Raw genomic sequence first — 23,887 nt, forward strand, 5'->3', positions numbered from 1 at the left:
AAAGAAATTAAACCTAAAGAAAACCTAGTGCTGACTGAAAGTCACCTCTCGAGAGCAAAGGGTTAATATTCAAAAGAAAGCCTAGAGTTGTGGGGTGCCACCCCCTCTAGGATGTATGCATTTAGGAGAGTAAAAACCAGATCCACTTTTGTAAGTGTTTTAGAACCAAACAATTACATTTAGAAATTCAGGATATCGGTCATTTATAAATACGTCTTTCAGAAGGAATTCGACATCTCGTTTTTTGGAAAATATTCACAAATGGTCGAGATATAACCCCACATATACCGTATGGCTTCTCTGTAACAGTTCGTGGTACCAAGCGGTATCTTCCACAATATTCAACCAAAATCGGAAACCATAGACACACTTCGAAGTACAAGAGCAAATCTAGTTCTCGCGATCATTTTTAAAGAAATTGAATTCCAACTGAACTGAATCTAAAAAAATACCAATTTACCCACCTGAGATCTCTGCATCTTCCTTAACTCTTTATCTGCCGGGCTATTTAGAAGCAGTCTTTAATTCAAAAAAGAATTTTCTACAGCAGTATGTGCCAATCTAAACCGAAAATAATTCCTCCGTAGTGTTACTGGGTACATTGAAAGCCAAGTCTGTCTACAAACACTGAACATTGTAAGTAGACACAGACACAGTAAATAAATTCGAAAAGCTAAATACTGAAATTAAAAAGCTTATAAATAGGCACATGGTAAATAAAGTGTTAACTCTTCAAATATTCCACAAAATTTCCAAATGTCCATCTTTCAGAATCATACACAAGAAAGAAATCGACTTTTTCTCATCCCCATAGTTTCCCCCGGCCCCACTCGCTAGAAAACATCCTCTTCGCCATCGAACTCAGCCACGAGCGAAAAACTACCCCCAGACACGAGAGCAAACACGATCAGCGCGAAACTAACGTCGGGTTTCCTTTTCGGATAAATTTAGGTCCCGTAAAATGCCTAATCCGCGTGCCTTTAATCATGTAATTCAAGCACGGTGAAAACGTGGACGACGCCGGGCAGCAAAGGTGGATATCTCTCCTCCCTGCTGGCTCTACGTCACGCGTACGGTTTTCCAGTTTTTGGCGAGTAGTCGTCCCCGATGGAGACGGGGCAAAAAACAGAGAGAGTCACGGGAGAGAGAGGGATGAACAGAAATTTCAAACCTGGGGTGACAGAGAGGGGACGAGGGATAGTACGCTTGCAAGCGTAACCCGGTCAGAGCGAGGGAGAGAAACCGACGGTTGCCTGGACGAGGACGAACAGTCACCGGAGAACCATGACTGTATCCGTCCATGTGTACGTGTGTGTGTGTGTGTGTGTTTGTGCGTGGAAACGTGTTTTCATATAGAGGTCTGCTGGTGTTGGGGAAACTTCAGTGGTACCTTCATACACGCTCTCGCGTAGCTTTATCGCGCTCGCGCGCGCATGTATGTGCCTGCATTGATGGCCCCGACGCGATGGTGAGCCAGTCTCGTTTCAGTGTGGCTGCAAAAACTTGTCTATACACGTACCGTGATACTGGCGTGAACACACACGCAGGCGCGCTGTGTGTACGTGTACACGTACACGCGAGGCTAGATAGGATTTTCAGCTTGTAGCTGTGCTAGCAGCACACCCCGATGGATTCGCGTATGGACGCGAAACGCGAGGCTGACTTGCACTCTCGTCTCGAAACATGTGCGCATCGAGTTGTAGTTGTAATCAGAGGTGGCCAAAATTTCTGTCTGGATATGGAATTTTGGGTAACGAATGAAAGATACAGATCCGTTATCGTAAAGTATAGTCCGAGTTGTGTAGGGTAGCACTCGATGGAATATATTTTGAGGGGGTAGTTCGTTCTTTACGGATGCAGGTTTGCGATAAAATACAGACTAAGGTTCGTAGAGTACCATGGACATCGTGGTAGATATTTTAGATATTAGTTAATCGTTTGACAACGAGACAAGTTCGTATAAATGAATGTCCTATTCGACCTTTCGCCTTCCATGGCTTATCCTCTCCTCCCTCCCCTCAACTGTTTACAAACAATGTTTGCCAACCGTCACACCACTCCCTAAATTCTATCGAAACGCTCCACGAGTCGGCTCGCCTCCTTTCCCCAAGGTCATGCAAACAAAACACTGAAAACAAGGTCGAATAGGTCACACGCTTGCATAAACATCCCTCTCCTACAGTTAAACATCCTCTACAATCCTTAATGCGACCCCACGGTTGTATTAATGAAAAGCCCATCTCCGGTTGCTCTTTCATCGAATAAACGCTGCGAATAAATCGCCGTGGGGTGGGTTTTATTCGTCGTCTATTATTCGAATAAAATTCTGCGCGTCTCTGGCCTCGACGCTTGCTCGAGAACGTCGGGCTGTCCGTGTGTTCGTGCGGGTGAGTTAGAATTCGACGGAGGGTGGGTCGAACTCACGTAAAGCTCTCTCGCACGCGCAAGCCCGCCAGCGCAGACGATGGTTCTACGTACAGGGGCGCAGAGGGGCGGGGGGTGGGTGGTACCGAGGGAACCGGAGTAGAACCAAACCGAAGTGGAACGAGGGGAAACGGGCGGCGGAGGAACGAGGGGAAGTAGAACCGACAGGAAGGGGGTGGCTCGGTTCTCAACTCGACAGCCAGCGGGGCGATAGTGGGGGTTGCGGCACGCTACCTCCGGGGGTGGTGGTGGTCGACGACGAACGAACGAACACCGATGACTTATTAGCAGAGTGCAAGTTGGCCGCGTGTTTGTGAACTTTCGAATAAATGTACGTACGCGGCGCTGCCTCTGCCTCCAGCTCGAACGGCAGAGAAAGAAGGGGATGCGACTGGTAGCGCTGTATTCTCCCTCGTTTTTTCCACCCCCGTCCCCGTATCCCCGTCCTTCTTTCTACGTCGTCCTCCGCGTCTCCTCGGACCACCGAGAGGAAACTCCGACGATCACGCGCATCGCTGCGTTTTTTCTCTTTCCTTTCTACATCCCCTTTGTCTCTTTCCTCCCCTCTGTGTCGTCGATGGTCCTATGTGGGTTCACGGACGAAATTCTGTGTACGTTTTATACTCGCGACCGATCAACCCTCTGTGGGTGCGTGTACGTTCGCTCCGGCCCGATGCGAGAATTGTTATTAACCGTTGAATGACTTCGTTAACGGTTGACTTCAGGGAGTGGATAGGTATTTTTTGAATCGAACGTAGGAGAATTGGGTGTATTTGTTGTATTTGGGAAAGAAGGGTATTGCTGGGGGAGGTTTTATTTGTTGGGGTCTTCTGGGCGTGCTGTAGGAGTAACCCTAAGATGAAGATCACGGAGTTCGACTTGTGGGGTCGCTCGAGATTCTTCTTGGACTTGATGTTTGTCAAATTGGATGCATTGGTAGTGTTTATGGTAGGGTAATATTGGTAGCGAAGGACTTATTTATTAGACCTTTCGGAGTATGCATTACTCTGTAATGCATGTAAACTCAAAATGTCTTTTACAGGATTTTATTTCTGAGGTCACCTGTCAATATTTATGAAGATAAATTTTGAGGCTTTAAGTACATGGATTTTCAGTGAATATAGAAGACAAATAGGGTTTCCACCTTAGATTATTTTCTATATAATGGTTTTGGGTCGATTGAGACCCGCCCCCCCCCCATCCCTTGGGTCATTTCACCCCTCGATATAACGAGCCTCAAATTCCATGAATTTCCAGAATCTATTTTCTCTTTACCTTTCAGAGGATGCATTACTCTGTAATGCATGTAAACTTGACGTGTCTTTTACAGGATTTTATTTCTGAGGTCAGCCGTGAATATTTATGAAGATAAATTTTGAGGCTTTAAGTACATGGATTTTCAGTGAATGTAGAAGACACATATAGTTAAAGAAAGAGTTCTTAGACTTTCCAGACTATGCCATAGTACAACCCCAAGGTGAATAGCACAGGCTTTTATTTTTGGGATCATGTGTTATTCCTTATAAACATAAATTTTATTAGACTCCAGTTGCATGAATTTTGAGTATCTGTATAAAGAAAAGTATGTCTAAAAGGAAATTATTTGTCATATCTGCCAGAGTATGATATAACATAACCTTAGAGTATTTCGTACATAATAGCCTTGGGTCAATTGAGACCCCTGTCCCTTGGGTCACTTAACCTCCATATTATTCGACTCAAATTTAATGAATTTTCAGCAGCTATTTTTTCTTTATCCCCTTTTTCTATGTTTTGCAATAAAAACCACATTTAAAATAAGAACCATAGATTATTTTCTATGTAATAGTCTTGGGTCAATTGAGACCCCTCATCCCTTGGGTCATTTGACCCTCAATATAATGAGCCTTAAATTTTATAAATTTTCAGGATCTATTTCCTCTTCATCCCTTTTTCCTATGTTTTGCAATGAAAACATCATTTAGAATAAGCACCTTAGATTATTTTCTATATACTAGTTTTGGGTCAATTGAGACCCCCCTGTCTCTTGAGTTATTTGACCCCCCAATATAGTAAGCCTCAAATTCCATGAGCTTTCAGGATCTATTTTCTCTTTATCCCTTTTTACTATGTTTTGTAATGAAAGCCCCATTTAAAATAAGAACCTTAGAAAATTTTTTATGTAATAGTCCTGGGTCAATTGAGACCCGCCACCCCTTGGGTCAGCTGTCTCCTCAATATAATAAGCCTCAAATTCCATGAATTTTCGGGATCTATTTTCTCTTTCCCCTCTTTTCTCATATTTTGCAATGAAAACTTCACCTAAAATAAAATAATATCTAAAACCGTGCTCCATTTATGTTGTTTCGTTCACCTGTCAATCCTATCTATCCTCCTTGTAATTGATCAACTTTGTCGCGTCGAACGTACACGGAGTTACCGGTCGTCTAGTGCCTTTTTTCCTCTTTCCACCCCTTTCCACCCTTTTGGATCTATGCAATCCCACTGCGTCCTCCTCTTCCGTTTTCCATCGTTTCTCTCCGCGGGTACGGGTTCGCTCTCCGATCGAGGATCGACCGTGAGATTAGCGGCTGGCCGAAAGAGGCGCTTCGTTTTGCACCACCAGGATCACGAACGGGGATGAGAGAAACTGGGGTATGATTTTGCGCGGTTTTCACGGTGTACACAAACCGTGCATTTTATTTCGAGCTGGTCCCGCCGAACGTGCCACATTATTTACTGCGATCGCTGTGATGCAACGACATTTGCGTTAAGATTTGGTTCTTGTCTTTAAATAATTATTGTATCGGAACAACCGTTAGAGAGGTTTGCTTTCGAATCCAAAGCTCCCAACTCCAAAGCTTCCAACTTTAAAGCTTCCAACTTCAAAGCTTCCAACTCCAAAGTTTTCAACATCAAAGCTTCCAACTGCTAAGCCTCCATATCCAAAGCTTTCAAATTCAAAGTTTTCACAGTAGAAAGATTTGCTTTCAAATCCAAATGTCCCAACTCCAAAGCTTCCAACTCCAAAGCTTCCAACTCCAAAGCTTCCAACTCCAAAGCTTCCAACTCCAAAGTTTTCAACTTCAAAGCCTCCATGTCCAAAGCTTTCAACTTCAAAGCTTTCACATTAGAAAGGTTTGCTTTCAAATCCAAAGTTCCCAACTCCAAAGTTTTCAACATCAAAGCTTCCAACTACTAAGCCTTCATATCCAAAGCTTCAACTCCAAAGCTTTCACATTAGAAAGGTTTGCTACTTTTTGTATCTTGTCTATAGGTAAGAAAAGACTTGGTTCATCCTTGAGAAAATTGGATCGTGTTCATTATCTTGTTAAACATTCGTGTAATTTTTAGAAAAATATGTTTTTGAGCCGAGGAAGTCTGAAATAATAAGTTCGAAAATGATCTAACGGTCTTATGCCTTAAGAGCCATGATTTCACAAAGTGATTAAACACATTCCATTCGCTTTTACATTTTCCACACCCTTTACATATAATTTCTAGAAGAAAATCGCGACTGAGAATATAAATTCTCTTTGTAACTGATAAACAAGGACGAGGGAAAACCATGCAACCCGAGATAGCATTAAATTTCCTATTTCACATAAACGACAACATTCGTAGCGAGAGATAATACGCAAGAAATTAGTTAGGAAATAAAGTCGTAAGCATGCTGGTAAATGTTACTCTTCGATGACTACGAATTACGTCAGCCTTTAGCCCTTTGCGGTCCAATGTCGTGCGAGGCTCGACAAAAATGTACCGAAATCAGAAAATTCGGACCGCAAAGGGTTAACCAAATAAAATTTTCGATTTTTTTGCTCGAGGAATCTCAGGTCGACCGCGTTTTCTCGAACTTTAAGAAGCGGTGGGTTGAGGCGTGGCGTCACATGGAAACTGTAAACATTATTGGATGTAAACCTCCGACGAAAACTGTGGCGTAAGTCGATCGAAACGATCGACGAATCGTTCACGGTGACCCGACAGCGTCGACGACATCAAAAGAAAGCGTCGTCGTCGTCGTCGAGTCAGCTGCGACCTTCGACATTTCGTGGATTCTCTCCAAGCGGAGCACGTCGATCGATACGCAGTTACTGTTTCGACTTTCGAGTATTTTGAGACGGGCCAGTTTATCCAGAATAATGCCGTCTCGTGCGCCAATTTCACGAGTAGGTAACGTGTTCTACAAAATCATTCATTTTTCTTTTGTTGCATAATCGAGGGTTGAAGTGTCGGTATATAACAGTGCTCCGCAACCTTTTATCTTTCACGGCATAACAATGTTTCATCGATAATTTCGCGGCACAAGTAAAAGCTTGCAAATACATAAATTACAATAATACGTATATGTTTTCATTAAGTAAAAAACACAATAGAATAGCTTTATGTATATAGATGCTTATCTTTATTTAAGTTTTATATATATAAAGGAATTTGAATTGTACACAAACACAAGAATACAAATGTATAGTTACAGAACATGTAAAAGAATGTCTTGTATAATTTTAAATATAAAGTTTGTTGTTTGGTATTTACTTATGCCCATTTAATCAAAGTTAATTAACAAAAGTGCGTCGTAACTCAGACACAAAGGTGTTGACGCTTGAGTGTACATATTATGTATGGTAACTATACGTTTTTGTTTTCTGTATAATTTCAACTCAGATAAATTACATATTCGCAAAAAATTAGAGGAGTATATGACTTAGAAAAATTTAAACTAATGCGGTGGTTGAAAAGTCTTTTTATTCTCGAGAAAATCATCGCGGCACAGCAATTGCGGAGCTCTGGTATATTCTGCCTGAAACTTCGATTCATATTTGTTGATTGAAGAAATATATATACATTACAAGTAAAATCAAATATATTCCATTAGGGGGACCAGAAAGTAATGTCGTTTCTGCGAATGCAAATACTTGTTTATTATTTACCAGCTCACCGTGTACCAATCAATTTTTATCGATCAGGTATTGAACATTTGCACACTAGATAGCAGAAGATTATTGATAACGAGGACAATTATATAATTGATTAAAAATAAAAACATATTATATTTGTTTGAATTTAATGTAAAAGAAACGACATTACTTTCTGGCCCCCCTAATAGAATATACTTGATTTTACTTGTAATGTATATATATTTTTTCAATCAACAAACATGAATCGAATTTTCAGGCATGATATTTATATTTATATTATATATTGATATTTAGAGTACCCAGCTATAAGGGTTGAATACGTTTTATGTAATTTGCTCGTATAGGTTAATCAACACGTTGAGACTTTATGCAGAGTCGAACGAGTGCTCAACCCCTTGAGCTCGTTCGGTGGAACGATTTATAGGGGGTTTGTGGGACGAGGGAAGGCCCCGTCGATATCGTTAGTCGCCTTCGATGGGCTTTTGATTAATGGAAACTGAAAACAGATATGCCCCAGCCTCCGTTGAAGTTAACAATGCGACTCGTATCTCGCCATAGGAGACTAAAATTAATATCACGTATTATTACCCCTTTAGCCCCCGATAACCGAGCGCTTCTCCTATTGCGTAACCTGACATTGGTAGTTCAGACACCTGGTTGCACGGGGGTGACACTATTAATACATTATCGTATTCTTCCGATAGCTAATAATCGTTAGGTACTGGACAGTGATAACTATCGAGGAAGTATTTGAATTTAGAGGTTGATACAGAAGACTGTAGAAGGGATTGTAATGACAGAATCAAAGGGGTAGTTCTTCCGATTTCTTATTATTTGTTTTGGACAGTCGTTTTTGAGGTAATAGATCCAAATTATTCACAATTATATCAACTAGAGCTTACATGGTTGTTTAATGGATCGCTTTTATATAGTTAGCAAATTTTATTTTAACGTTATTATAAATCTGACACGTGAACACATGAACTTCGTTCATTACGATATTTAGTACGCTTATTGTAGAATCTAGGTTAGGTCTCGGCTATTTGAATTTTGATGTATATTTATTAAATTCGAGGGCCATAGTCACCGTTCCAATTGTTTACAAGAATGAGTAATTTTTTTAGATATTTTGTTAGCGTTTATGGACAATTATGTGTCGTAACGTTTCATTCATTTTCATTTAAGGAATTGTCTTTTAATCTTCTTAATATTGCCACATTCTCGTGGTTTATGGAGTTAGTATTAGGTTGTCCGGAAAGTTCGTGCCAATGTCTAAGAAACATTCAAAAACACGTTTGAATTTTAATATATATTTATTGAATTACATAGATGCTATTTTGTTCCACAACCTTTCCACCTTTTAAGGGATGTATGCGTGTTATTAGTTTCCAACCACTTTGATATATTCAGACCTGTACCACCTACCTAAAATCGACATTGACTTTCCGGACAACCCAATATAAATATTCTATACGTGTCAGGTATGTCAAATGACAAATTAATTTATTTTAATTTATTTTTCAATCTTCACCACATAGACTACACATGAACTTCGTTCATTATGATATTTAGTACACATACTGTAGGATCCAGGTTAGGTCTGGACTATGACTTCGTATATAAATATTCTGTATGTGTCATGTATGTCAAATGACAAGTTAATTTATTTTAATTTATTTTAATTTATTTTTCAATCTTCGTTACACAACTACACATAGTTCAGACAGCTGGTTGCATGGCGGTGGCACTATTAATAAATTATCGTATTCTTTCGGTACCTAATAATCGTTAGGTACTGGACAGTGATAGCTATCGAGCAAGTATTTGATTTAGAGATTAATAAAAGTGAGTGTAATGTCAAAATCTAAGGGGTAGTTCTTTCGATTTTATATTATTTGTTTTGGAAAGTCGTTTTTGAGGTAATAGATTAAAATTATTCACAATTATATCAGCTAGAGCTTACGTGGTTGTTTAATTGATCGCTTTTAAATAGTTAGCAAATTTTATTTTAACGTTATTAGTCTGATTATATTTGATAGTTTATTTCCCGAGCTAGTGAACCGTGCTGCGTTATTATTACTTTCGAAACGTATTTCATATGTTTATGGCGTTTGGTAGCACCGTGTTTCGAATACTTAAATATTGGAAACTATTCAAGTTGAAGTATAATATAATTTGCAATTATAGAAATTGAGATTAGATATTTATTACCTCCTTTCCATTTAATTTTCGTATTAATAGGGCCAATTAGAAGGCAAGATAATGTCTCCAATCTCTCGCAGATTAGAAGGCTATAACTATCGTGTAAATGGGTAGGGGTGAATGATCATACACTGTTTATCACTGGCACATCCGCGGTTATAAAAATAAACAAATAATAAAAGTGATAGTGGTATCTTACATATGCTCGCGAGTGTGAAGAAAACGTGCGCTGGTGTACATACGTGAATAGGAAGGGTTGAGGAGGGCGGTACACTCCGATGCATTTTAAATGAGTCTAAAAGCGATTCGGCCGCTCGCGCGCACGTTTCGTATATATCGATTACCGAAATGCGCGATTCGAGAAGCGCGCCAACAAGATGTATTTCTTTTGCTATTATTTTTAACGTTTAACGTGACAATATGGCAAAAATACATCCATGTAAACGTGTTTTCTAACGATTTGTTTCAATGTGTTGGGCAGATTCTAAATACAGCAAAATATAAAATTAAAGGACGTATGAAACTCTCCAGAATTTATATAAAGTATAAAATGAAATAATCTTCAGTACTTTGTTAAAGTATGATGTTATTTATGAATAGTTTTATACTAAGTGGTACTGTGGATATTTATTATTAAATAAAGGGCTTCCCGAAAGGGACTTTAGGATTTTGTTTTTAATAAACTACGAATGGTATGGAATATATATATATTTTTTTTTTTTTATTTTAAATGAATACACATGATTAAAATTAAACACGAGTGGCGTCGTTTAACTCTTTGGGCCACGGTGGCATTAAAAGTGTCCCACCTTTTTGATGGACCGCAATGCATGGTGGAACACTTTTAATCCCACCTCGAAATTTTGCAATAGCTGCATGTGTATAGGTGCGATAGCTTTATTAATAAAAATATAACAATTTTGTTTGATTTAAAACGCAATAAAATTCCTGTGCAACATGGGTCTATTTTATGACCTGAATTCCTGTGCCGCAAAGAGTTAAGGGGTTAGGTCCACTTAGGATTTCCAAAAAGTCGATTTATGTTTTTTTACATTTTCTTTACATTTTCGCTGCGGACGAAAATAAGTAGCCGTTCACTGGGAGCTGCAATTATGATATTTTTTTTAATGAAAAATTTCTTACAAACGTTCTAATAAGATTATTTTGAAAAACGTATATTTGTGGTAATTTATTGTATATATAATACGATTGCCGAACAAAACAAATGAAAACTGACAAATAATAAAAGCAACCATATATTTCCGGTTGGACGCACATGTGCGTCATCCGCAGCGAAAGTGTTAAAGTATGATATCTTGAAAATATGCTCAGCAAATTTGAAGTTAATTCGATGAATAGTTTTCGAGATATCCTAAAGTTACTGAACGCAATGACCCTCGAGAAATTTAAGTTAGTAAGTTAGTAGACATTTTTAGTGTTCCGTGTACCCGTGTATTTTAACCCTTTGCGCTCGGGTAGCGCCTCTAGGGCGACATATGTAATTTAAAAGCAATTTTGTGAACGTACAATTTCAAATTCACTTGCATCAGAATACAACTAATTATTAATTGAAATAATAATACATTGAGTCACGAACGTTCGTACATGTTTTTCTTCAAAGTAGAGTTTTTGGTTTCACAGAAATTTATTATAAAAACGGACTGGATTTGATTCTATCGAAAAATGCCTCGAGCGCGAAAGGCTAATACCCGTTCAAAACCGTGATCTCTAATAAATACATTCAAGTACTTGCACCGTCACCATCATTTTAAATCCCGAAGAAAATGAAAATTCTGTAAGCAGAACATGGTCAATAACGCAACGTAGTTCCTAATAGAAATTTTCTATTGAAAATGTAGCTACAGTTCTCCACGTGATATTTCATCGAACTCTCAACACACACACGCACATGCGCATATACACGCAGTTTTCTTTCATTTGGCTAAAATTGCGCTGGCAGAATCTCGTTCATAAAGGCGCGCGATAGCCGCAATCGCCTAGACATTTATAAGGCCGTCTCGCCATTTACCGTTTTACGGCGCGCATTGTTTTTGGCATAGAGACGCGGCGCATTCGCAATTCACCACCCCCATAATTCTGACCGCCGGTCATTCGGCTAACCCGTTTCCCATTCCGATGTCCGGCCAATGTCCATGCGCCCCATCCACCATTCTCTACCCACACCAGCCCTCCTTGTAAGCACTTTTTGCCCCGTTAGAGTGACCACGTGTTCGTACACGGATTTCGGTTCGCAAGAGGGTCTGGGTTAGCAATTTTGATTCCTCCCCTTGCCGGGGGGACGGGGGCGCGCTCGCGTAAAAGTTAAACGGGAAATTTCCGTGCTCGGATGCGCTTTCGATGGTTTATTTTTTAGGTTTAAGGAACGACGTCGCGGAGTCTATTGTGTCTATTAGAGGTGGGTCGCCTAATACTCATGAGTAGACTGCGGATCTTTATGCATTTATAGGAAATTTGAATGCGCAGGACAGTACAAAATGCAAGCAATATGCAGGAATATAAAAAAAGATCGAAAGTAAAGTTCATGTTATAATATTTACAGAATAAAATAAATTCCTATTTAGGTTAAATTTTTGTAGAGACGTTCGCGAAGATTTTATTTTGCATAAAGATCCGCAGTCTACTCACGAGTCAGTGCTTCTCGACGTTTTTTAATTACAAGGATGCCTCTGAGATTTGTTTATGTTTTAGGAATCCATTTTTTGTCGTTGCTGTTGGATGAGAGAATTGGTAGTATTGATAATTGTTTGTTTGTGATGTGTTGTTTTGTAGAGTGTCTTTTAAAAGTGATTGTAGATTTTAGCTTTTTTCAGTAATAAAACATGTCTGTCAGTGTAGTCGTGATAGGCATTTAAATGACACGTTTCACATTTAATTGTAACGATGGGTTCTTTAATATATTTTGTGCTGTTTGTGGTCTATTCAAAAATAAATATTCTAGAGTCTCTTTTGGTAATCCTTTATAATTAGATACTATAAATAAGTAATTAGACAAACAAGGTACACTTATAAAACGTCTCACGTTTACATAATCTCATTGTTCAGAAAAGGTACCCAGCGGAATATCGAAACTGTCAAAATTCGATAAATAGTATGTACTTAAACAAATACTTTTTCGACGTAAAAATTAGGTGTCTCCTACGTTATTGGTTATCCGAAAATCAATAACCATTAAACAAATAAATTGTATATTTCTACCTTTCGGAGTAGGTGCTTCGGCTCATTAATGAATAATTAATTCGTTAAGCTCATTATTTGCAATAATTTATAATTAATTCATTAAGCATATTACGACTATTTGCAACGCAATAACGTACGAGGTGGTATAGTGTTCGAATAAATGTGTTTTTATTAGAGTGGGTCCATTTTAGAATATTTCACATTTATGTTACGTGGATATTACAATTACGATGTTATGGACAGGTTCTTAATGAATTCATTGGCTCTTGATAGAAAGGACCTGATTATTACAAAATAGAAAACATAATACATACAATTAAATAATTTAATTGTTCTATTCTTGATTCCTAAATTGCACAAATACTTTCTTGGGGGGTGGTATATGAATACTCATAAATAACAAACCATTGTACACGATAATTACTGTTAAATTCTACTCGATTATTCGTTACTTTTCTCTCTGTATTATTCTTGCATTAATTGTACCACGATTTTGTTATTATTATCAAGATAAATAATTTATTTACCATCAATGAATCATCCACTAATTATATTTGGCTAACACTTCATCTACAGGGCTATTTAGAAACAGTCTTTAATTCAAAAAAGAATTTTCTACAGCAGTATGTGCCAATCTAAACCGAAAATAATTCCTCCGTAGTGTTACTGGGTACATCGAAAGCCAAGTCTGTTTCCAAAAACTGAACATTGTAAGTAGACAACCATCGACACAGTAAATCAATTCGAAAAGCTAAATACTCGAATTAAAAAGCCTATAAATAGGCTCCCGGTAAATAAAGTGTTAAGATATTTTGATAACAAGAAAACCACTGATAGTAAATACAATATAAAGTATCGTAAGTGGCACGATTCTCGTAATCTCCCTTCCCTACTATTCCCACGTCGCGCCCAGTGCCCGATAATCATTTAAAAAATCGTAGTCGTTGTTTCTAACCGAAAATGCTTTTAATTAAAATTCAGTGAAAACTGATGCTCGCGGCGGGTAATGCTCGTCCAGAGGCGAAGTTCGTTTCACATTTAATTAGGTTTATGTGGAGAGCATGGACGCGATCGGGAGTAACGTTTCCGTCGTTGCGCACCCTCCTCGGTGTCTGTGTAATTATCGATCACGTCCAACTCATAAAAGTGAGTTAAGCGAGATTGTCCACAATTTGAAAACGCGGCACCGTTATTTTCGCGTGGAACAATATTCTGGCCGAGCGTTCCGAGTCGAGAGATCGCGCTCTTGCCGTCCGATCGATACCTAAATTTATTATGCTCCACTTGCCGTCGTGGAATCGCGGTGCGCTGCCGCCATTATCTGTTTTGACTTTGTGCCGTGGAAAATTTTCGGCGTTACGGGACGTTTCGCTTTCCGTCAAATTGGACACTTGGATTTATTAATCGCCGCTGCAATCACGCTCTCGATTCATTTTTATAAAAATAATTTCGTGTCTTGTCCGAGACTTCGCGTTGAACACTTTACTATTGTGTCCTCGGGGTTGATGCTTAGTTTTTGTACGGGGGATTAGAAAATTCTTTGTTGGACAAGAGTAACGATTTTTGGATCTAGAAAAATGTTTTTGAAGTTATGTCGTGTTTCATAAATGGGATACTGATTATAGAAGTATCTTATAATGATATTGAAACACGTAGTGTTGTAAGAGGATATTAGTATATTCTTTTTTAATAAAAATTTAGGGTAACATTTTGTACTGGAAAAATCAAATAAATTAGTATTGCGTACAGTACTTTTATATTACAATTTTATGTATCAAAGCATTCAACATAAAACAATAAACAATAGTACATAGTTTAAGTTTCTACAATCATTTCTTTTTAGAGTAAATTAAGTAAATTGAAATTAAATACAACATTTTCTTATCCACTATACACTACAAAAGAGCTTATAATAAAATTACAGTGGACTTTGTATGGATTCTGACACCTTACTTTAAATATCAACACGATGTTCGTATGAATTTTATCACGAGTAAAAAAATGCTTTACTGACCATCCTCCAGGTAGTACACCGGTGTTTAATGGGTTAAATAATTTGACGGGAGAAGTGAGTTTAGTAATTAGGGAAAATATAAAGTCACCGAAAGTTTATAGGGGAATATGCGTGAATGCTCAGCAGATCACGATTCGACGGAGCTTGGCGAGAAGTCGTTTGCAGTAGATAAAGTTTAAGTGTCAGACAATATTTGCTGCAGCCACATAGCCGTTTCGCGCTCTCTGCATTCACCAGGCGTTTTAATTTTGTTACCTATTTTCAGACACTTTATCTTTAACTTCTACTGCGAGGCGTGCCATATATAACACGATCTAAATCAATTTATTTTCATTAATTTTTCAATTCTCACTATGCAGACTACACATGAACTTCATTCATATTTCGATTCTAGTTATCATGTTTAACATACGTATTAGAGACTGTGATTTAGGTCTGGATTAGAACTTAATGTTTAAATATTCTATATGTGTCATGTGTAACAAGTGCCAGTTCAATTTATTTTCATTTATTTTTCAATTTTCACCACACAGACTACACACGAACTTCGTCCATTATGATATTTAGTACACATACTGTTGGATGTAGGTTAGGTCTTGACTAGAACTTATATAAATATTCTATACGTATCATGTATGTCAAATGACAAATTAATTCATTATAATTTATTTCTCAATCTTCACCATATATCCCACACATGAACTTCATTCATATTTTGATTTTCATTATTACATTTAGTACATATAGGCTCTAGTTTGTGTCTGGACACAGACTTGCATCGTAAATATTCCACACCATTCCGTTGCGATTAAAAAATAGAATTCCGAAGCCCCCCTAGGGAAATCCTTTAAAATCCCAGCAAGACTAGCGACACAAATAAGATATACTAAAAAAGAAGAATGCACAACAGTTTCCACGAACGTTTAAAAATTCTTGGCCACATCAAAGAGGATACGTCGTGGAGTGGTGCTGTCCGCGTCGCGAAAGAACAATGCAATTAGCAAGACCCCAGAATAAAACAAACAAAGAATTTGTCAGTCAGAGTCATCCGAGGCGAGGAATCTGTCCTCGGCGGTTCTTAAGTCGCGCGTCTTACAATTGGAAAATAAATTCTACCATCCAACACCGTTTCTGGAGATTTCCTGTATCTCGACTACTTTTAAACATGTCTTAACAAAAATATGTACATATTTATTAAGTTCAATATTCGTACGGTACAACTACGCTTTCTTTAGAATTAAAATATGTACTCGATTTTTGATAAAAAATTCTTGAGTTTTGGCTATGACGATTGGGACAATTTAACTTTGGCCTACAACGATGAGTGAATTTGAGCTATAAACAATAAGCACGAGTCTGACTCGTGGTACATTCTTTCGGACATCCTACTTTCCTGTTTACTATGGCCCGAGCAATCGTGAGATAACGTGTAGGTCAAGAGTTGTCCTCGGGGGCTGTAGCGGTGTTCGTAAGCTACAGTACGGGCTTAGCAACCCCGAGGTACCCGAGCTAGAGGAGGACCAGTGGGCCCCAATAGATGAGAAGTAAGAGATACTGCAAACAGTATCAAAACAATGCAGGAGTCATGTAAGACGATGATAAGGAGAATGGAAATAAACTAGTAATAAGTAAGCAGTAGTGCAATAACTTTGTATAATAAGTTATGCACTTTAAATAAATGAATGAATGAAAGGTCAAGGAGTTAAGATACTCTCGTTAGGTCTCAATGAGCCATCAAGGAATGTTAATCCTTTGCACTCGAGAGGTGACTCTCAGTCACCATTAGGTTTCACGCAGTAAATCTACAATACCTAATGTTTCTTTAGGTTTAATTTCTTTGAAGCTCGAAGTGTCGATAAATTCTCAAATCTAGATAGCTTAGAATTCATGGCAATAGAATGCTAAGAAAGCCTCTCGTGTTAGATACGGTCTCGCTGTTAGATACTAGAAAAAAAGGCCTCGAGTGCAAAAGGTTAATTATCCCAAAGCAAAAATTTATTCCATTACAAGGAGATACTTTCAATACAAAGCAGAAATTTCCATTACACCTTCTTGGCAATGAACATGTTAAATAATGTAGCCGTTAACCCTTTGCATTCGAGAGGTAACTCTCAGTCACTATTAGGTTTCACACAGGAAATCTACACAATACCTAATGTTTCTTTGGGTTCAATTTCTTCGGAGCTCGACGAATCAATAAAATGATTGTCGGTGAGGTAAAGGTGACCTGATTCTTAAATCTCGATAGCTTAGCATTCGTGGCAATAGAATGCTAAGAAAGCGTCTCGTGTCGCTGGTAGATACTAGAAAAAAGCCCTCGAGTGTAAAGGGTTAACTTTATATTTCGATACTCGTCATCGGACGCATAAAACGATCGCTCAAGAGTCTATACATGCACCGTGTCAACGATTGTCATCGGATTGGTCCCGTCACCAGCGATTCCACTGATAAATTGTTCGTAAGAACGAAGTCGGCCGGCATAACTTACGCAGCAATCTAATAAATTCTACCCCAACAGCGCGCGGGTGATGCAATTCTACCCTATCGCTGTGGGGAATTGGAGACTTTCAAGGATTCGAGTTTCCGTCCTCGTTTAAGGGATGCGGAGGCGACGATCGTGGCAAGAAGGCCGGAGAATGAAGACGGACGTAGGTGGCAGGAACGCGGGGGTGTTTCAGAGAATGACAAAGGGGAGCGTGTTCGGTGGCAACGAACGTCACTGTGGGAGGGTGGTCGAGGGAGCAGGAGGGGTGGGTGGGTGGTAGGGAGAAACAGCGTGGCGCCGAGGGGCTATAAAAATCGTATTTTGGCGGGAGCCCCGCGTTTGTAGGTTGTATTTTCCCTTTCTATGACCCGATGCAGCTTTATCGGGTCAGTTGCATTTGCATTGCGATGCGCACGGCGTTCCCGTTTCACAACTCTCTCACGTATTTTCCCTCCTTCTCCCTCCCTCCTTCCCTCCCCCGTCTAGCGTCCTTGCTTTTCGCTCGTCCTTTTTATTTCCACGTCAGTTTCCACATTTTCATCCCTGTTCCGAGCGTATGCCACTGTCCGACAGACCGTTTGCCCGCGAGATTACTCGGTAACCACTTTTGGTCCTAAGAAATGGTCGCGATTGGTGTGTCGATCGCGCTTTAGATCGTGCGTTGTCTATTTTGAGATTAATGGGAGTTTGTTTATGTTTGTTTAGGAATCCTGGTGATCGTCTTGGGGGCGCATTAGGAAGGTGACGGGGCTGGTTCGTCTGTTCGTTGGACGATGCTGGGAAGTCGTCGTACTCTTGGAGCGTTCACTTGGATGGTTCACAAGTAAGAATATTTATTAAAGTTGGTCTAGTTAAGGGATTAGTCGCAGTCACGAAGATGAAAAAGGACACTTTCTTGTGTGTTTTTCTTAGGTATTAAATAATAATTTTGATTAATGAAATTTAAATATATTACAAGGTATGTCTTAAAGAACTATACAAAAATTTTTGTTTTAAAAAAAGATTAACTAACACGCAGCAAATCTACAATACCTAATGTTTCTTTAGGTTTAATTTCTTTGGGACTCTTCTTTCTCGATCTTTGGATTCTCAAATCTAGATAGCTTAGAATTCATGGCAATAGAACGCTAAGAAACATCTCCAGTTGCTGGTAGATACCAGAAAACGAGACCTCGAGTGCAAAGGGTTAATTTATTTTGTCATAACAGGCGATGGTGTGGGTGGACACTTGGTTTGCGGCGAGCAAGATTTCTCTAAACTGGTTTACTTAAAAACAAAAATAAAGGTAGATTTACAAAATATACTAACTGCGTTAGACTAACGGGTCCTTGTTCGAAGGATTTTAGAAAAAAATTAATTTAAAACAAAATGGCATACGTTTGAAGTTAAAGTTCAATTTTCACTATAAAAATAAGTGATTAAAAAGAGAATAAAAGTACATAGGAAAATAAAAAATTCTTCGAGCAGGTGCTCATTAGTCCGATATATTTTCTAAATCTACCTTTATTTTTATTTTCAGGTAAACCAGTTTAGAGAAATATTGCTCACCGCAATAAATTTTGTATAATTCTTCAAGATATACTTTGTAATATATTTAAATTTCATTAAGAAAAATGATTATTCAATACCTAAAAACAAACATACAAAAAGTGTTCTTTTTCATCTTCCTGACTGCGCCTAACCCCTCAACGCGTTTAATACTAAAACTACACCGAAGTCAATGCATATCTGTCATACATACGTCTTTGCAATTGAAATAAGGGGAGAAAAGTAATTTATCAGGAAAATTAATTATCTATCGCAGTAGTAGTCCCTAAAAATCGTTGTAAACTCTTAAATCATGAGTATTTTACGAAGAAGTTTAACGTACATGATTCAATTGACCGACTTGGTACTTCAGTGTTAAGAACCTAACCGATTCCCTTCACAGTGCCTTGGGAAGGGATACGTCATTGCATAACGCGTTCTACAATAACCAAGCTATATTTATCAAAGTTCAGCCATGTTACATGTTTAAAAATCATAACGATCGCCTTCAGATTATCCTTGAGTAGTCTTGAGAAGCAAGAACGGCGCAAGAAGAAGAAGAATAGAGGTGTTTTTCCTATTCCTTGAAACAGCGCAAGAAACAATCATCCTTGGACCACTTATACATCATGGACTTTTCAATATTTTCAATTGGATAATAATTTTCAACATCGGGGAATAAGGGACTAGGACTCTAGGATTAGAGTTCCTAGACGTTTTCATTCGCAAGTTCATCATATATGCACGACATTCGGTTTGAGGAGCAGATCACAATGTAACATACGCGATATAACGTTGCATGTTTTCACTCACGTATTCTAACATCGCGAGTTCCATTGCCACCGCGTATAAGCAGTCATTAGGATTCGAGGAAGGTAGATACCGAACGAACGAGCTACAATTATGATCACAATGAAGGTTCTTGCTAACACTGGCTTACCATGTACCATTCGCTACTACTGCTGGTAACGAACTACATGTCTGGTAGATAGCATGCGCTACTGCATTTCGGTACATTTCAGAGGCACAAGAATTCATTTCTAAATACTAATTTATGTACTGAGAAAGATTAATGTATTGGCAGACTGACCTGTTAGCAGGAGAAGACGAATTAAGTCCTCACGAAGATTTAAAATTGACACCTGTATAGGAAGAGTCAACATGGCATATATTTTTCACTGTATCTTTCATTCGTACCATGAATCTGAGGCTACAACATTAATTTCAACAGGTCCCACACACTTCAAATGAGAAATTCCATCGATCACGTAGAAATGTTGTGTTTCGTTGACATTTACTCCTAGCAAGAAGTGAATGATCCTTTGTTTACTAGAATAAAATAATTTCTGGAAAAAGATATAATCGACTTCGAAAAATTATTAAAACTCCACTAAAAAGTATGAAATAATTTCTAGTTATTGATATGAATACTCACCAGTTCTAGATATAATTACTTAAAAGTATGGAATAATTTCTATTTCCTTTATATTAAATTATGTTAAATAACCTTTTCGTAGTCCGCGTAAAATGAAACATTTTTAATTCCTGCTTGACTTAGTTTTTGGTGAGGCCGGTAATATTGAATGCTGTTAATGTATACATACATGTATACTGTCTGCGTGGAAATATTGTCTGAGAGGGTTTGATGTTTTTGTTTTCAAAGTCGGTTAAAAAGGAATTGCTACCCCAAATAATTTGAGGAAGTTGATACCAACTAAGGCTTCCAAGGGTAGAGTCAACATTGCATATATTTTTCACTGCATCTTTCATTCATACCATGAATCTCAGGCTACAACATTAATTTCAAAAGATTTCACACGTCTCAAATGAGAAATTACATCGACCATGTTGAAATGTTGCTTTTTATTGCCATTTACTCCTGGCAAGAAGTGAATGATCCTTTGTTTACTATAAAAAGGAATTGCTTCCCCAAATAACCTGTGAAAGTTGATACCAAGTAAGACTTCCAAGCGTGAGTTTTTGTTAGTATCAACCTTGAAAAACCTGTTTGTGAATATCTCAAATACTTCTGTTGAAAATATATATATTACCATTCTATAATGCGAAAATAAATAAAAGAAAATGTGTATGTGTGTTATTCGTGTGAATACGTAAACAACAAAGGAACAGATCGCCGGCGCTGTACAAAAACATTAAAGGTAACGGACTTTCAATGGTAACGAGGAAGACGACATATGATTTGACTAGTTAGTTGACGACGTATGATCTATCAAACATACTTGAATAGAGAGCGCTCAGTTAATTTTTATTTCGCCAGTTTTTCCTTTCATTTTTTGTATTCAACTTCACACAATATATATAATAATTGTTCCTTATTCAAGTTCATTATTCATTGTTCATTATTAGTCTTTCAATACAAACATATTTCAACAATTTCAAAAACCTCAATCTCAGAAATTGTTAATAATACAACCACCGATGAATACACAAGTGAAAGTGACACAAAACTTCAAGATCAATATTCAAGTACATTCTTCGAACCCTGGAATATTAAACTACAATAATAACTTCAAAACCACTGTGAATATCATTTCCAGAAGATTGAACGGATCAACGCAAAGTACCGAAACAGATACCCGCGCAATGCACACGTTTCTCTTTGGAAGACGGAAAATAATTGAACCGGTCGAAGCTTAAATCGGGATAGTCGGTGATTTAAGAACCGCGGAGTTAGCAATCAGAGCGCGAAGCGGACTTGGTGGAGTCTGGCTGCACTTGCTAGTCGACCTCCAACCAAAGGAGACCAACTGCCGTAAACATCCCTGATGGATGGATTGTTTTCGCGCCTTTGGAGGATCGAGAAACTGTTGACTCACCGTTTCGATTCAGACCGAGTAGAAAAACAGCGGGCAAATCAAACGTTCCACAGTAGCGCAGTTAGAAGTAGAGCAAGCAGAAGGTGGATTAACGGTGCAATGTATTTGGGAGTCCTCGAACACTTGGAATAACGAGAGTCTTAAGACTAACAGTCGAACGGATACAATTTTTCGGCTTTATAGTATTTTCTGAGTAGAGGACGTTTTCCCTAGCTCCCAAGTGACTAGACAAAAGAAGAACTTTGTGCAAAACCTCTCTCCATACACAACTTTCAGTGTCTGCATAACAGTATTTGCTTAGAAGAGGATGCGCTTTAATGCCATTTATTCCTGGCAAGAAGTGATTGATCCTCTGTTTACTATAAGAAGAAATTGCTTCCTCAAATAATCTGACAAAGTTGATACCAAGTAAGACTTCCAAGTGTAGAGTCAACTTGGCATACATTTTTCACTGCATCTTTCATTCATACCATGAATCTCAGGCTACAATATTAATTTCAACAGGTTCCACACGTCTTAAATGAGAAATTACATCGACCATGTTGAAATGTTGCTTTTTATTGCCATTTACTCCTGGCAAGAAGTGAATGATTCTTTATTTACTATAAGAAGGAATTGCTTCTCCAAATAATATGAGAAAGTTGATACCAACTAAGGCTTCCAAGTGTAACTACTTTTGGACTCTGCATAATAGTATTTGCTTAGAAGAGGATGTTATCTTTCCTAGCTCTGAAGTAACTACATGGAAGAGACTTTGCGCAGAACCTCTGCGCTAGACTTTACATTACGCCGAATAACATGTTTTGAGAATCCCCCACTGCTGGATGGCCTCAGGATGAGTAGCAGCATCCAGGAGGCTGGCCAGCCGACAGTAGATACGCGCAATCGTTTCGTAACCTCCCAAAACGAATGTTGAATTGGAAGGGCACAAGTGTATCGCGTTGTTCCAAGGTGTTTTGAGTTGCCCCGTTGGTAACCCTATCCGGTACCAAGGCTGACACTCTGCCGCGGTGGCGACGCTGCTGCCGTTTATCTCACGAAACTCCATTACCGACGTTTTCTCTGAATTCCGCGCTAAGCAGACGAGAGAGCACCGTGAGCTTGACGCAATGAAATTTGAACGCACGGTGCGACGCCTCCTCTCTCCCTTTCTCGCTTGCCGGTTCCTCGTTGGTCCTGTCTTTCTCCTGCAGTGGTGTACCGGCACAGTTCCTCCGTCTTTGTTCTCCTCGCCGTTTCCCCTCTTTCTCGTTAGACGGGTGGGGATAGGCGGTTATCGTGTCGGCGGAGGGGCGTGGTATAAATGGAGGGGAAGCACGAAACGTGGCAACACTACACGACCGTGCCGCCAGCAATAGCGTTGGATGTGTGCGGTAACGGCAACGCAGCAGTGACTCAGCACCGGGTAGCAGGCGCTGTTGCAGCTGATGGCAATGGCGTGCTGCGCTCTGCGCCGGCTACGTGACGCGAGGCACGAGACAACGTCGATGTAAACCTTTACAACTCGGTTTTGCAACTCGATTCTTCGTGCCGGGTAACCATGACTGGTCGGAAATATGCTGACAGATATGAGGTCGAAAACAATACCGCTATGCTTTCCCAAATCGATTCTAAATTATGGCTCCGATTGCTTTCTGAAACTTTGATTCGGAGTAGTTTGAAATAGATTAAGGTTACTCAAAGATACTATATTTTTGATTATTTATTATTATTTAAGGATCTTTTAATTCCTTCGTCGGACTTATGCTGAATAGGCCTTTTTTAATATTTCGTGTTACATGGTTGTAGCTACTGAAAGTAACCATGCCTTAGTATAGCAGCGTTATAAATTCAGATGAGAAATTTGTTGAGGTATAGGAAGTTTGGTTCTGAATTCTTTTTTCTTATTTCTAATACTTTATTCCTGCGTAATGTGAATGATATAAATCGCAACAATCAATAACCAATGTTACCAACACTGCATCGCTACAATTGGTATGCTGCCAATTGCAGGGAAAGTCCCTTCCAACGGAACAATTACATATTCCTTAAAGCAGGCAATATTACGACCAATAATCAGTCGTATGACCCTAGAAGCTACAAAATCACCTACCTACAAAGTTACTTCCATTAAATAACTCAATTCAATAGCCAAACTAACGACTTAGTCTCCACTTACTAATTTTTCCCCTATACCACCCCAAATATAACTGTATTAGTTTGTCCCAAAAGTTTCTTCCGTGACTTGCACTCAGTTATTTTGTGTGGCAGTGTTTATATAAATAGACAACCTAATTTCTTCGATGTTAATGTTGTAACAGTA

At 38.7% G+C, this 23,887-nt stretch overlaps 1 long non-coding RNA gene across 1 annotated transcript in view; it reads left to right on the plus strand.

Annotated features, from left to right (window-relative positions):
- Positions 1-23,887, plus strand: part of LOC128894086 (uncharacterized) — a 111,860-nt gene that overhangs the window by 67,266 nt on the left and 20,707 nt on the right. Inside the window, exon 3 of the long non-coding RNA XR_008461454.1 lies at positions 17,927-18,044. This is a non-coding gene — a long non-coding RNA (uncharacterized LOC128894086). The remainder of the gene's footprint in view (positions 1-17,926; positions 18,045-23,887) is intronic.

The sequence above is a fragment of the Hylaeus anthracinus genome, unplaced genomic scaffold (genome assembly GCF_026225885.1).
Source record: "Hylaeus anthracinus isolate JK02 unplaced genomic scaffold, UHH_iyHylAnth1.0_haploid 3, whole genome shotgun sequence".
In the NCBI taxonomy this organism is placed as follows: domain Eukaryota; kingdom Metazoa; phylum Arthropoda; class Insecta; order Hymenoptera; family Colletidae; genus Hylaeus; species Hylaeus anthracinus.